The sequence below is a fragment of the Schistocerca piceifrons genome, chromosome 3, assembly GCF_021461385.2.
Source record: "Schistocerca piceifrons isolate TAMUIC-IGC-003096 chromosome 3, iqSchPice1.1, whole genome shotgun sequence".
In the NCBI taxonomy this organism is placed as follows: domain Eukaryota; kingdom Metazoa; phylum Arthropoda; class Insecta; order Orthoptera; family Acrididae; genus Schistocerca; species Schistocerca piceifrons.
The window spans coordinates 952408935-952422120 of NC_060140.1; positions in this window are offsets into that span (position 1 = coordinate 952408935).

Below are 13186 nucleotides of genomic sequence, written 5' to 3' on the forward strand. Positions count from 1 at the left end.
CTATCACAGCTGGCATTCTTCTTCTTGACTCTCCTTCCTATGTTTCCCAAATCTTTTGTGTATGTTTGGTTGATCCCTCTAGAGTACTATTAGGCAATATATTTTGCATTTAACTTGTACTTGTTTGGGTACTTACTTCACTCTTTGACATTTGTCACAGCTGGCATTCTTCTTCTTGACTCTCCTTTCTATGTTTCCCGAATCTTTTGTGTACGTTTGGTTGATCCACAATGACCAAAATTCTCATCTGTATAAATAATTGAAGTATCAAAACATCGTTCCAGTCGACATAGTATCCAATTATCTGAGTCTGTCTTATGTCACCTGAAAAAGATGCCCTTGTGTACCTTATAATATTGTTCAGTTTTTTCTCCTCCTTTCTTACCCAAAATGCTCTTAAGCAATTTCCAGTTTTGATTATGATTTTGATACCTCCAAACGTCTTTGCAAATTTTCAAGATCTTTTTCTCCTCTTTCACCCCTATCAAGTACATAATTTTAAACTCTTTCTCACCTTCTGCAAAGTTGTTAGATGAGTCACTCCATAAAGGAAGCCTAGACAAACATCAGCAACAACATTGTCTGCACCCTTAATGTATCTGGTTTCATAATTGAACTGATGTAAAAACAAGGCCCAAAGAGTAATTCTGTTATGGTACAGCTTACTTGCCAGATGGTAACATAATGCTTTGTGATCAGTGTAGATGATGACTTGGTGACTTAGTAAATAATTTTGAAACTTGTTGAGTGCCCAATGTACAGCCAAAAGTTCTTTCTCAGTTACAGTGTGTCTTTTCATGCTTCTGATATACTCTACTAGCAAATGCAAGTGATATGTATTCAATAACACCTTCAATTTCAACTTCCTGAAATAAATGAGCACCCAAAACCAACATCACTATTATCTGTCAAAACACAAAAAGGGAAGAGACAAATCCAGTCTGAACAATATCTGACTTTGACTCAATTGTCTTTTGATCTCATCAAAAGCATCCCGACATTCCTGATTCCAATCCCAAACAGTGTTATTCTTCTAAAGTTCACACAGGCATGAAACATTCAAAGCTTGGCTGCTACAAAATTTTCTATAGAATCCCATTAACCCAAACAATGATTTAAGCTGTTTTTTGTTGCAAGGAGCAGGAAAATTAGCAATAGCATCAAGTTTCTTGGTGGAATTCCTGTCTCGGATATAACATCTCCTAAAAATTTTACTTCTTTCATGCCAGATTCATACTTGCCTATTTTCAAAGTCATACCTCCCGATTTCAATTTTGAAAACACATCTCTTAACAGATCTAAATCTTGTTCCCAAGTCCTTTCAGTGAGCAAAATGTAATCAACATACACAATTAATTTTGCACTCATTTCACTTCCCAAGACAGAATCCAGAGCTCGTATGGATTCAGCTACAGATACATTTAGCCCCAGATGGCACCACACAGTATTGAAAACACTTAACTTCATACAAAAATGCAGTATACTTTCTAGAATTAATTTAAAGTGGAAACTGGTGAAATCCAGAAGTCAAGTCCAATCTACTCATGAATTTTACATAATCACATTTGTATAACGGTTCGTCCATGTTCTCAGGATGGTCATTCTCTCTGATAAGAAACTTATTAAGATGTCTAGAGTCCAAAAAATTCTCACTCTACCATTTCTCTTACTTACCACAACCAAAGGATTATTGTAAGCACTCCTACTTCTCTCAATTACTCCCCATGTTTTCATTTTCTGAATTTCTTCTTTACATCTTTCCTTTTTGAAAATGGTATACTACATTGTTTGAGAAAGAAAGGTTGGAGATCTCTAAGGTAAAGCATGCACTGGCAGCCTTTCATTTTCCCTGGTCTTTCACTGAACACATTTCTAAACTCCTATAACAAATTCCTAAGTTGTTTCTTTTGTTGGTCATTAATGAGTTCTAGCTTCCCTCACTTTGGAATCTAGGATACTTTCAAAATCCTGATCCTCAGTCTCATCAAAATCTATGTGATCAAACACCTGGTGCTCACTTTGGTTCACAATGTTCTGCAAATAGTTACAACTTTTCCCACAGTTTAAAATACAGAAATTAGTTTCCATACAAGTATTACTTTTAGGTTCCAAAATAAACAGTACTTTAGCATTCCATCCAAAACAACTTTCAATGTCCAACCCATGCTAAGAATTCTATTTTCTTCCAGACTAGGGATCACTAAGCATCCATGTTCAAACATCTTGTATTCTATACTAAAAGTTGAAAGTACCTGATATTTTATCAGTTGGCTTTGTTTACCTGTAGATCCTCTTATCTTTACACCTACAATGGGCATTTCCATAAAATTCTTACTGTACTTGATCTTTTCTCTAAATTGTTCAGATATACCACATATCTGGCTACCTGTATCAATCAAACAGTTACCTTCCCACTGATCAGTCTTAATTTTAATGTAAGGACACCCAAAATCTGAATCATCCCCTCTGTTGTCAGACATTTCATACAAAAGATCACTTTCAATTTCATCAAATCTCCATCCACACTGTCTTCAGAAGGTTTTATTAACTTTACAGGTATCATGACATACTCTGATTGCTCAAGTTGTCAGGTAAAGATTGAACACAATGAATAGATTCCATGGCATAACTAACATCACTTGTTACAGAGGAATACAAAGCACATTACTGTCAAAATCACACTTCCTGCTTTGATCCTCTGTCCCTTCATTCCCCCAATTGGGATACAAATTCCAACTACCCACAACTAACTTATTCCTGAATGCTCCGTTAGCTATGTTATCATCAATATGGTTCCAAACAAACTTAAAAAAGTTTCACCTTTATTATCCAGGTTCACAGACAACTCATCTCCACTGTTTGGATCACCATGCTGCATGACAATAATAAAAAAACTGTTTTGTCTGGACTAGTATTCCAAGACCCTCACTTACCATGTCACATACATCACTTACCTTACCTGTACTGTCAACATCATTTACAAATAACTCTGAAACTTCATTATTCTTAAACTCCACGAACACCTGATACTCATCATCATCATCATCATCATCATCATCATCACATTCCTCCAAAGTTACTTCATCTACAAGATCACTGACAATACAAGTCTCATCCCCATCCATGTCAGTTACCTCACTTACATTCATTTGCAATAAGACACCAGTGTCAGACATACCAACCTGAGTTACTTCACAGCTCTCATTCGCAGCTACATAAAAAATACCACCTAGTTTAGATCAACAACACTGTTTTCCATCTAAGAGAAGAAATCATTAGAACATACTAAACCAAAATTCTCACTACTCTCACATTCTGGTTTGTGATTTGCACACTGTAATTAATGTCTAATTGCAAGTGTAACTTAAGGGTCCTGTGCTTGTTATGTTTCCTCACCCCAAAACTGTGGACCTTCACTGAGTCAAACTGCCATTTCCCGAGTAGCTACTTCTGTGATTGTTTCTTCTATTAAAATGCCCATGGTTATTTGCATTATTCCTATCCTGCTGCTGTTCCAAATTTCTCTCTCTATTGTTACTTTGATCCTGATGGAAATTACAATTATCTCTGTTTCTGTGATTACTCCCATTGTAATTTCTATTATTATGGTACATACTACTTTCTACTATCCTATTCAGCCTGTCAACATATCATAAAAACTGTTCAAGACAATCATCAGGTCCGTGTACTAAATCCCACTGCAATCTTTCTGGTAAATCCCCTTAAGTTATCAACCAAGGTCATTTCATCCAATGGTTTGTCAAGATGTGCTATTTTTAAGTTGATTCTTACAAAACTCGTTGAAAGTGTTGTCCCTATTTCTATAATTAGGACCATTCAAAAATTCGCTTTTGATTCTCCCCTTTCCTGCTTCCAACCAAAATTTATTTAAAAAACTTTTGTCAAAACTCTGATATGTTTCCCACTGACTTAAATTTAAATTTACCGATGACAGAGCTTCGCCTTCAAGAATTCTTTTAACAAATTTAATTTTATGATTGTCTTTCATGCCAGTCACAAAGCTATCTCCGCAGTGGTGCACAAAATCCACAGGATGTAAATTATCTGATGGAAACCTTTGGTAAGTGTGTTGGACCATGCAATACCATTGTTTGTACACAGATTTTTGTTAATACAACTTTCCTGAACTGCTGAAATTTTTTGATCTAAAACAGTTACATTAGTTTGGATGGTGTTTTCTACATTTAAAATTTTTTAGTTTAAATTGGCAACATTTTGTTGGATGGTCGCTCCCAGCTCACACAGTTTTTCTGCTATGGCCTTCTGTTCAACTCCAACATCAACAACATTCTTTCATTGTGTCTCTGACTCAACTATAAACCCATTTTCTAAAACAATAAATTTATTTTTTAAAACATCAACTTTTTCATTCACACTTTTTAACCCGACTGACAACCCATTTTTTAACTCTGAAACTTGATTACTAAGGTGACTTATCTGATCTTGTGCCCTGTCCATATTACTATTGTTTTCAGTTTTCAAGTCTTTTAATTGTCCTTGTAGTGAAGTAGATTTGCTTTCATTATCTGTTCTTATTTCAGTGCACTAAATATGCTATTGTTATCTGTCTTCATTTCCTCTAGTTTTGCCAAAATTAATTGCAAAACTTCGGTCTTTACTGTTTCTATACTGTCTACGATTTCACTCGACTCAAATATGTTCTGACTGGATTCTGCAGCTTCCATTTTTACCTCACTTTTGCTTTTGTTGCTATTCATTTTGTTAACAAGCACATGAGTCCACAAACAAATTAACTTCACATATAGTTAGTACTTATCTTTACTTTTTGATGTCCCAGATTGTAGTTATGAAGTCCTCCTCATTGTCATTATTTCTGGCCCATCATTATTGGTAGTGCACCATCACTGTTGGTATAAAAATCCTTTGTTTGCTCCATGTGATTGAAAATTCATTTGCACATAAATTCCAGAAATCAATGAAACAAGACAATTTCTGCAACAGAAAAAGCTTCATTATTAGTCAATTAATCACAGACGACACCCCAACTTGTAATCTCCCCCCTCCTTCCTACTTCCATCTATTGTCCACATTAAACAATATCCAGTCCAAGTAATTAATAAGCAAAGTCTTTTAAGAAGATTTAAGAGGAGCAAAGATTACAATAAACTTTGAAGTTTACTTAGCTTGTCGTGTTGAGATGGCTCCAGTTCTTCTTGTCTTGGGATCTGATTCTTGAAGCTGAAAATCTCACATCAGGTCCTCACAGATGGTTTGAACTAAATAAATTTGAAGATTGTTGTTGCAGCATTTTCTACATAAATATATTTTCTCACAATTTAGTATATCATATAGTATTTTGATGTTTCACATCAACAAAGCTGAAATTATGTTGTTCACAACCATTATACAAAAATAAGCCCGATCACATCAGAGGCAAGCTTACTACTCTCATATTCTGCAGAAATAACAATACTCCAAAGGGATTACAATTTTTCTTAAGAAATGAATTCCTACTAGTTTTTGTTACATTATTAATTTTGATTATTATTTCATAAATGAATCCAGAAATAAATAGTAAACAGTACAGAATTGCATAATTAATAATAGAAATTTTAAGTGTGAAAATAATTCATAATTTCAAATGTTTCTAAAAAAATAATTTTAACTGTGCATTCAGAATTAGTACTTATTGATTATAACATTGAAACTAAAATATTTTATAAACTAATTCCTTTTCATAAATTTAGCTTGAAATATGACATACTGTGTATAAAATTATATAAAAGTTTTCATAAAAGCATCTGAGATAATACTGACCTATCTATTATTTGCAAAATAATACTGGTATCGACAACTACTGTTGAGGAAAAGTAATGCTAGAGGAGGATGTCCTGTTACAGGGTGATGGGGGTGATGAGTGGTGGTCTTTGTTCTCACAGAGAAGTGTGTTGCCATCCAGTTGTTAAAAGGCAAAGTCAGCCTAGAGTACCCAAGAAGGTTTAAGACAGGCAGGTGAGACAGTCATAGGTTTGCCATGCATTAGGATGTCGAATGGCTGTGAACCACATTTGTTCACCCTGTTTGGGCTTAAATAAGGTGGCTGCAGAGGTGCTCGTACTGAATCATCTCAGAACATCACAAAGTCACGGGAGGTAAGGTCTTTGTCTATAAACAAATATGGGCTCAAATGAGGTGAGGGAGGGGAAACATGCATATTCCATATATGTTGCTGAACACGATGCTCTAGTGTATGTAAGTTCATCTGATTTGTGTTGTTTGGAGGCAGCATGAAGTCTGCAGGTAAGATGAGCAGCTCTCTGAAGACCACCTCTGCCAGCGACGCCCATAGGTCATCATTGTAGGCTGAGCAAATGCCCAGAAGGACCAACCAGAGTGCCTTGGTCCAGGAACTGCCATGGCACATCAGGAGCACATTAATGGTCCTGTGCCACCTCTCAACAAGACCATTAATTTGCAGATGATACACGGTAGTCCAGTGTGAGTGATCCTGCAGGACTGACTCAATTTGACAGTCCTGATCAGTAGTAATCAGTTTGGGTGTGCTTAAGCAGGCAATCCACATCTCTATGAATGCACAAGCAGTTGTCTCAGCTATGATGTCATGGATAGGTACAAGTTCTACCCATCATAACATACTGTTGATAACCGATAGGAGGTAATGAAATCCTCCTGACTGTGGCAGCAGTCTGACAGTGTCAAGCAGGACATGCCAGAAGTGAGGCTTCAGGATGGAGAAGCGTCTGAGGTGAGGGTGTCTTGCTACTCTGACACACGGGATGGTATTGTGCCCAGCGAAGGCAGACTCATTTGATGTTGGCCCATACGAATCTGTCTCTCATTAAGTGAACCATTGCCTTGGTATCTGGGTGGCTCAAGTTATTAACCACACAGATATTACGTGATGCATCATAAGAGGTACAGTAGTCATGGCTTTTCTGCAAAACATCACAGACAGTGTTGCTTGAGACATAGGAAGAGACCGATGTTCTGTACAGAGGTTTGTGTCCTGGCTGTTAAGGAGGTATGTGATGCTTGGATCATTCATTTGCTCATTCATCATGTGCTCACAGTTGTATTGGAGGGAAACTTCATTGATTCTTGAAAGGCAGTCCTCAAAGTTATTGCCCATGCCATGGTTGTGACATATGTCATTGGTGTACTGTGGAAAAAGGTCTAGGTGTTGGAATCAGCATGGATTTGCGTCCTAGGATGGGTTCATGATGGCATCCACCAGCAGTCTGTGATATGTGTACACAATCATTTAGCAGCTCTCAATATCCTCATGAAAATGCCTGACCATTGTGTATACCTCAAGGAGCTCTGTATCAAAAGCTGACCACTTAGATTGTGAGAAAGATAGTTTCTTCGAGAAGAACCGGTTCACTTGGGGCACTCCGTCTACCACCTACTGAAGCACTGCCTATAACACAATGTCACTTGCATCCATGTGAAGGTGTGTCAAAGTAACAGCTTGTGCTAAACAGTTCTTTGCCCGATGGAATGCATCTGTCATCTCCACAGTCTGCTCAACTTTCTTTTTCCCTTGTTTGTCTTTGCCAGCCAAGGCATTTTGTGAGAGAAGACTACAATGTGGCTGCATGGGGATGTGTCACCGATATAAGTTAAGGATTCTAAGGAATCGACACATGTCATCCCTGCATTTCACAGTTGCTTTGATGCCTGATGCTTTGAATGTAAGGCCTAGGAACATCATCTCCATTTGTCAAAGTTGTGACTTTGTTTCATTAACGACAGCTGTAACTTGTTCTACATGTGAACTGCCAGTTATCATCGCCAGTTGCAATTCAGTCAGTAGCTTGATGATCCACAGGGTCCATAAGGTTGTATCAGGTGTCAGACTGCAATCAATAGTTGTGTGGAGGCATATGAGAAAACTCCCACTTCATCACTCTCTTGGAGATGCTGTGTCCCATCACTTGTGAGCCGACTATAACACCATGTTCAAACACACATAAATCTTGATAACCTGCCATTGTAGCAGCAGTGACTGATCTAACAACTGTGCCAGACACTTGTTGTCTTATATAGGTGTTGCCAACAGCAGTGCCATATTCTGCCTGCTTACATATCCCTGTATTTGAATACGCATGCCTATACCAGTTTCTTTGGCACTTCAGTGTATTTAGAACAGTTGTTTAAAATTACTGTTGCTCCAAAAACGCTGTCCACAGTCATGAACCACAAAGCCAGGTGGGCAGGATCAAATTATGGTAGTTTGAGGTGCGAACTGAACCTTGGAGGTGAGACTGAAGAGGTAATTGCAGCATTGTTTGGTATAGGAGGCAACGTGCCTGCTGACGTGTGACAGCTCGTAAGTGGCTGTGACGACACAGTAAATGGGTACTCATATTCAACATGCAATGCAGAAGGTGCAGAACACATGAAAACGCCATTACATATTGCAGACTTTGTTGTTTAAAAGCACTGTCAGTTGTAGAATTGCCTTTGAAGTCCAAGAGCAGATTTGTTGTTGGCTGCCATTATTGGGGTGTGCTTAGGGTGGTTTTGTCTGAAGGTATGAGGAGTGAAATGTCAATGTATTCAGTTTCTGCTATTGTATTTGCACAATGATGTACAGCACTTCAGTTCGGTGGGCACTGTAATAGCTTGTATCCATAAACATGAATCTAATCAATTTCAGTGATTTCCATGTGGTGTTCTGACAGGCACAATAGACCTGCTGAAATTTCATCTGCCTTTCCAGTTTCCTGAATGGATATGAGAAGTTCATCTTTTTTATTCACAAGCTTTTGATGATTTGATGGGAGACTTTAAATGTGTTTTCTTTAATTACTGTGGCTTTGTCCAAGCTGGGTGGTGAGGTGGGAGAGGATCATGGTTGGATGGCGGTATGAACTTGAAGAGGCAGGGTTCAAAGTTGGAATTATGTTGGTTGTGGTTGGAGGGATTGGTGGTGTGTTGCACTTCTGGGATGGGATCACTGTGGCAGATATTATAAGCAGAGGACTCAGATAATTGGTGGAGGCCTTCTGCCAGGTAGTCGCTGCAATTCATTACAACAGTGATGGAACCTTTGTCTGCAAGTGGGATGATTAAGTTAGGATTTGCTTTGAGGTTGTGTGTTCTGAGGAATGATGATGATGATGTTTGGTTTGTGGGGCACTCAACTGCGAGGTTATCAGTACCCGTATAAAAACCAACCTCTGCTCAGCCCAATCTCGACACTTTTGTGAATGATGATGAAATGATGAGGACAATGCAAACACCCCGAACCCCGTGCTTGGGAAGAGAGAATGCGACCGTGAGATCACAAGCTGCGGAATTCTGAGGAATGGATCTGGGGAAGGATGATGAGGCTAAGTTGGAAAAGGAATTCCTGGAAGGTGTCCAGTGGGTGGGATATTAAAAATTACAACAAAATACTGCACCTTGTTTGTCATATTTGGTATGGGTTCTACACACTTGAGCAATATTCTAGGACAGATCACCACAAGCTGTTGCAATACCTTCTTCTCCCAAGGAGCAAGGTAAACACCAGTAGTGTCCCAGATAATTTGCTGTGCACCATTTGGAGCAGTCGTTTACCACTGTAGGTTAAGGCGATAATAGTGTCACAAACAGAGATGCCATCAGACACCATTGCAGAGCTTACAGACTGAATACAGATGCCATTGCCCCTGTTCTGGTTATCACATTAACATAACTGTACAGCAGTACAATAGCAACAGTAGCAGTTACGCGCACAGAGTATGACTCATTAGTGGCAAAAGTGGATTTACTGTGCGCACAAATTAGCAAACTGCTTGCACAAAACCAGTGTCAGCAACAATAGAGTAAGACTCAGTTTTTACAGTTTCTAACACACGATTCAACAAAACCTGACGTTTTAATTTCACAGAATGGGCATATGACTAGTGAAACTGAACAGTTCAAATTCCTAGGTATTCAGATAGATAGTAAGCTGTCGTGGAAAGCTCATGTTCAGGATCTTGTTCAAAGACTTAATACTGCCATTTTTACGATTCGAACGGTATCAGAAGTGAGTAATCGTTCAACACGAAAATTAGTCTACTTTGCTTATTTTCATTCACTTATATCATATGACATTATGTTTTGGGGTAACTCTTCCCATTTGAAAAGGATATTTTTGGCTCAGAAACGGGCGGTTTTGGCAACAAGTGGTGTAAGTTCACGAACCTCTTGTCGACCCCTGTTCACGAGTCTGGATATTTTGACATTGACCTCTCGGTATATATATTACTTACTGTCATTTCTTGTTAACAATATTAGCTTATTCCCAAGAATAAGCAGCTTTCACATGGTTAATACTCGGCAGAAATCAAACCTGCATTTGGATCAGACTTCCTTAACTCTTGTGCAAAAAGGTGGGCAGTATACTGCTGCATCTATTTTCAATAAGCTACCACTCGGATTAAAAAATCTTAGCAGTAATTCACACGCTTTCAAATTGAAACTGAAGAGCTTCCTCATGGGTCGCTCCTTCTATTCTGTCAAGGAGTTCCTTGAAATATTAAGCTGATTCTTATTGTATTGTTGACTGTGTTTGCTTAAACTTATGGAGTGACTTTTTTCGGTTTCATAAACATTTATTTTTATCTGTTATTACTTTTATGTTCTAATTTCATGTACTGACACGTTCCATGACCTCAGAGATTTGTTCCGCAATTTGGTCCTATGGAACTTGACATGTAAAAAAAAAAAAAAATGGAGAGAACTAGGAGCCGTTTGTTTGACTGATGCTGCATCCTCCAATGCAGACCAGTCCACATGCTGGTACAGTTTGGTGAGCAGGAATGGAAGTGAACTGCACCGTGTGCTTTCCCAAATACCAGTGGCAGCCGGCCTTAGGTGCAGCTGAGTGCATGTCAGCATCATGGCTCCTGTTTACCAGTGACAGAAAATCAGTTCAAAAATATTTGGTGGACACTGGCTCTGTTGTAAGTATATTGGCGTGAACTTTAACACGTTGCTGCAGACCACTGATAGCATTCTGTCTGACAGTGGCAGACAATTCCCCCGTGTCAACTTACGGAACCCAGTGAACAGTATTAGATCTGGAGCTTCATTGTCGCTGATGTCTCGAAGACAGTCATAGGAGTTGACTTTCTACGTTATTATCATCTGCTACCAGATATGGCAAATGCTCAACTAGTGGATAGTGTTACCAGCCTGACTACTGTGGGACACTGTCACGGCACAGCAGTTCACAGGGCAGAGCTGATGCAGAGGGGTAACTGTAAGTACACAGCTCTGCCACAACAATTTCCAGCTTTAATTAGTCCTCAAGGCACTCCTAAACAGTTGCTACGCAGTACAGTGCACTCACCATCTTAAGACTAGCAATGGCCCACCTGCATCATGCAGGTCTAGATGCTTGACACCTAGCTATCACTAAAGCTGAGTTTCTCATTTTGCTGAGTGAAGGCATTATCTGATCATCAAGTGGCCCACCGTTGTCCCCTTTACAACTAGCGCCTAAGAAGTGTGGAGTGTGGTGCTCATGTGGGGATTATTACTCACTTAACGCCAGAGTTGTGTCAGACCATTGACCAGTACCATTGTTGCGGGGCTATAATTATGCCTTAAATGGTGCCACTATATTCAGCGTCCTTGATTGTGTCAAAGCTTACACTCAAATTCTGGTAGTGAAGGAGGATGTACCCAAACTGGTTACATCACTCAGTTTGTGTTGTTCAGAGGCATGTACGTGACCTTTGGCTTATGGAATGCTGCTCAGACATGGCAGCAGTTTATTGATTTGGTTCTGTGAGGCATGCCATTTTGTTTAGCACACCTGGGTGAAATTCTCATCTTTTCAACCACAAAGGAGCAAAATCAACAATATCTAATTGAAGTGTGCAAGCATTTTGAAATGGCTAAGTTCGTATTCGGGCAATCTGAGATCATCTTCCTGGGCCATGGAATTTATTTTGTGGCCTCCATGCCATTACAAGAAAAGGTCAGATACCAAAACCAAACATCTTTAAGGAAATACGCTGGTTTCTGGGGATGTCGAATATTTATTGCTGACGTCTACTACATTCAGCGGACATACAACTGCCGTTAACTGCAGCACTGTCTGGTCCAAAAGTACAGTGGGCTGATGTAATGAGCTCTGCATGTTGTAACAATGGTCAGGTGACTGATGACAACTGCTTGCATAATATTCACAGAAGCTGTTACCATCTCAGCAGAAGTGGGATACCTACAACAGTGAGTTTCTTCCCATGTGTGAATACTTTTGACCACTGTTAGAACCAAGAGAATTCCCCTTCTATACTGGTTCTGCATGTTGTAACAATGGTCAGGTGACTGATGACAACTGCTTGCATACTATTCACAGAAGCTGTTACCATCTCAGCAGAAGTGGGATACCTACAACAGTGAGTTTCTTCCCATGTGTGAATACTTTTGGCCACTGTTAGAACCAAGAGAATTCCCCTTCTATACTGGTCATAAACCACTGACATACACCTTTAGGCAGAACAGCAACAAATGCTTACCTCGCCAGTAAAGCCATTTGAAATTCATATCCCAATGCAGCACAGACATCAAGCACTTTGGGAATTATCTATGTAGTCGCTGATTGACTCTCACATGTCAACAGTGTCTCACGGCCAGTAGATTTCACGGAACTCAGCAAGATGATGAAGAGCTCCCAAGTTTTCTACTTTATGACACATCCGTGTTACAGTTACAAATTCTCATCATGCCTAGTGAGGAATTCAAACTGTATTGTGATATCTCTCAGGGAAGATCTCACCCTTTCTTACCAGCTGCATTTCATAGACAACCTCTCGACAGCCTATATAAATTGTGTCACCCTGGATTCCGTCCAACTTTACACCTAGTGTTGATGCATTATGTATGGTCCGGTACTGAAAAGGACTGTCTTGAAAGCACATATACATGCCTGCAACACCATCATAACAAAGTGTCTCACTTTGTGAGCACATTTGTTGGTAATCTTCCAGACACAACCTTATATTTTGTGCACATGCACATTCATGTAGTAGCACCACTGATTTCATCAAACAATAAATGCTACTTACTAACCAAACAGATCATTTCACTCATTGCCCCCCAGTGGTGCGAATGGACACTGTTTCTGCAGAAACATTAGTGTCTGCTTTTGTGCCGATTTTATTAGCTAGATTTGGTTGCCTTCTGTACATTACAG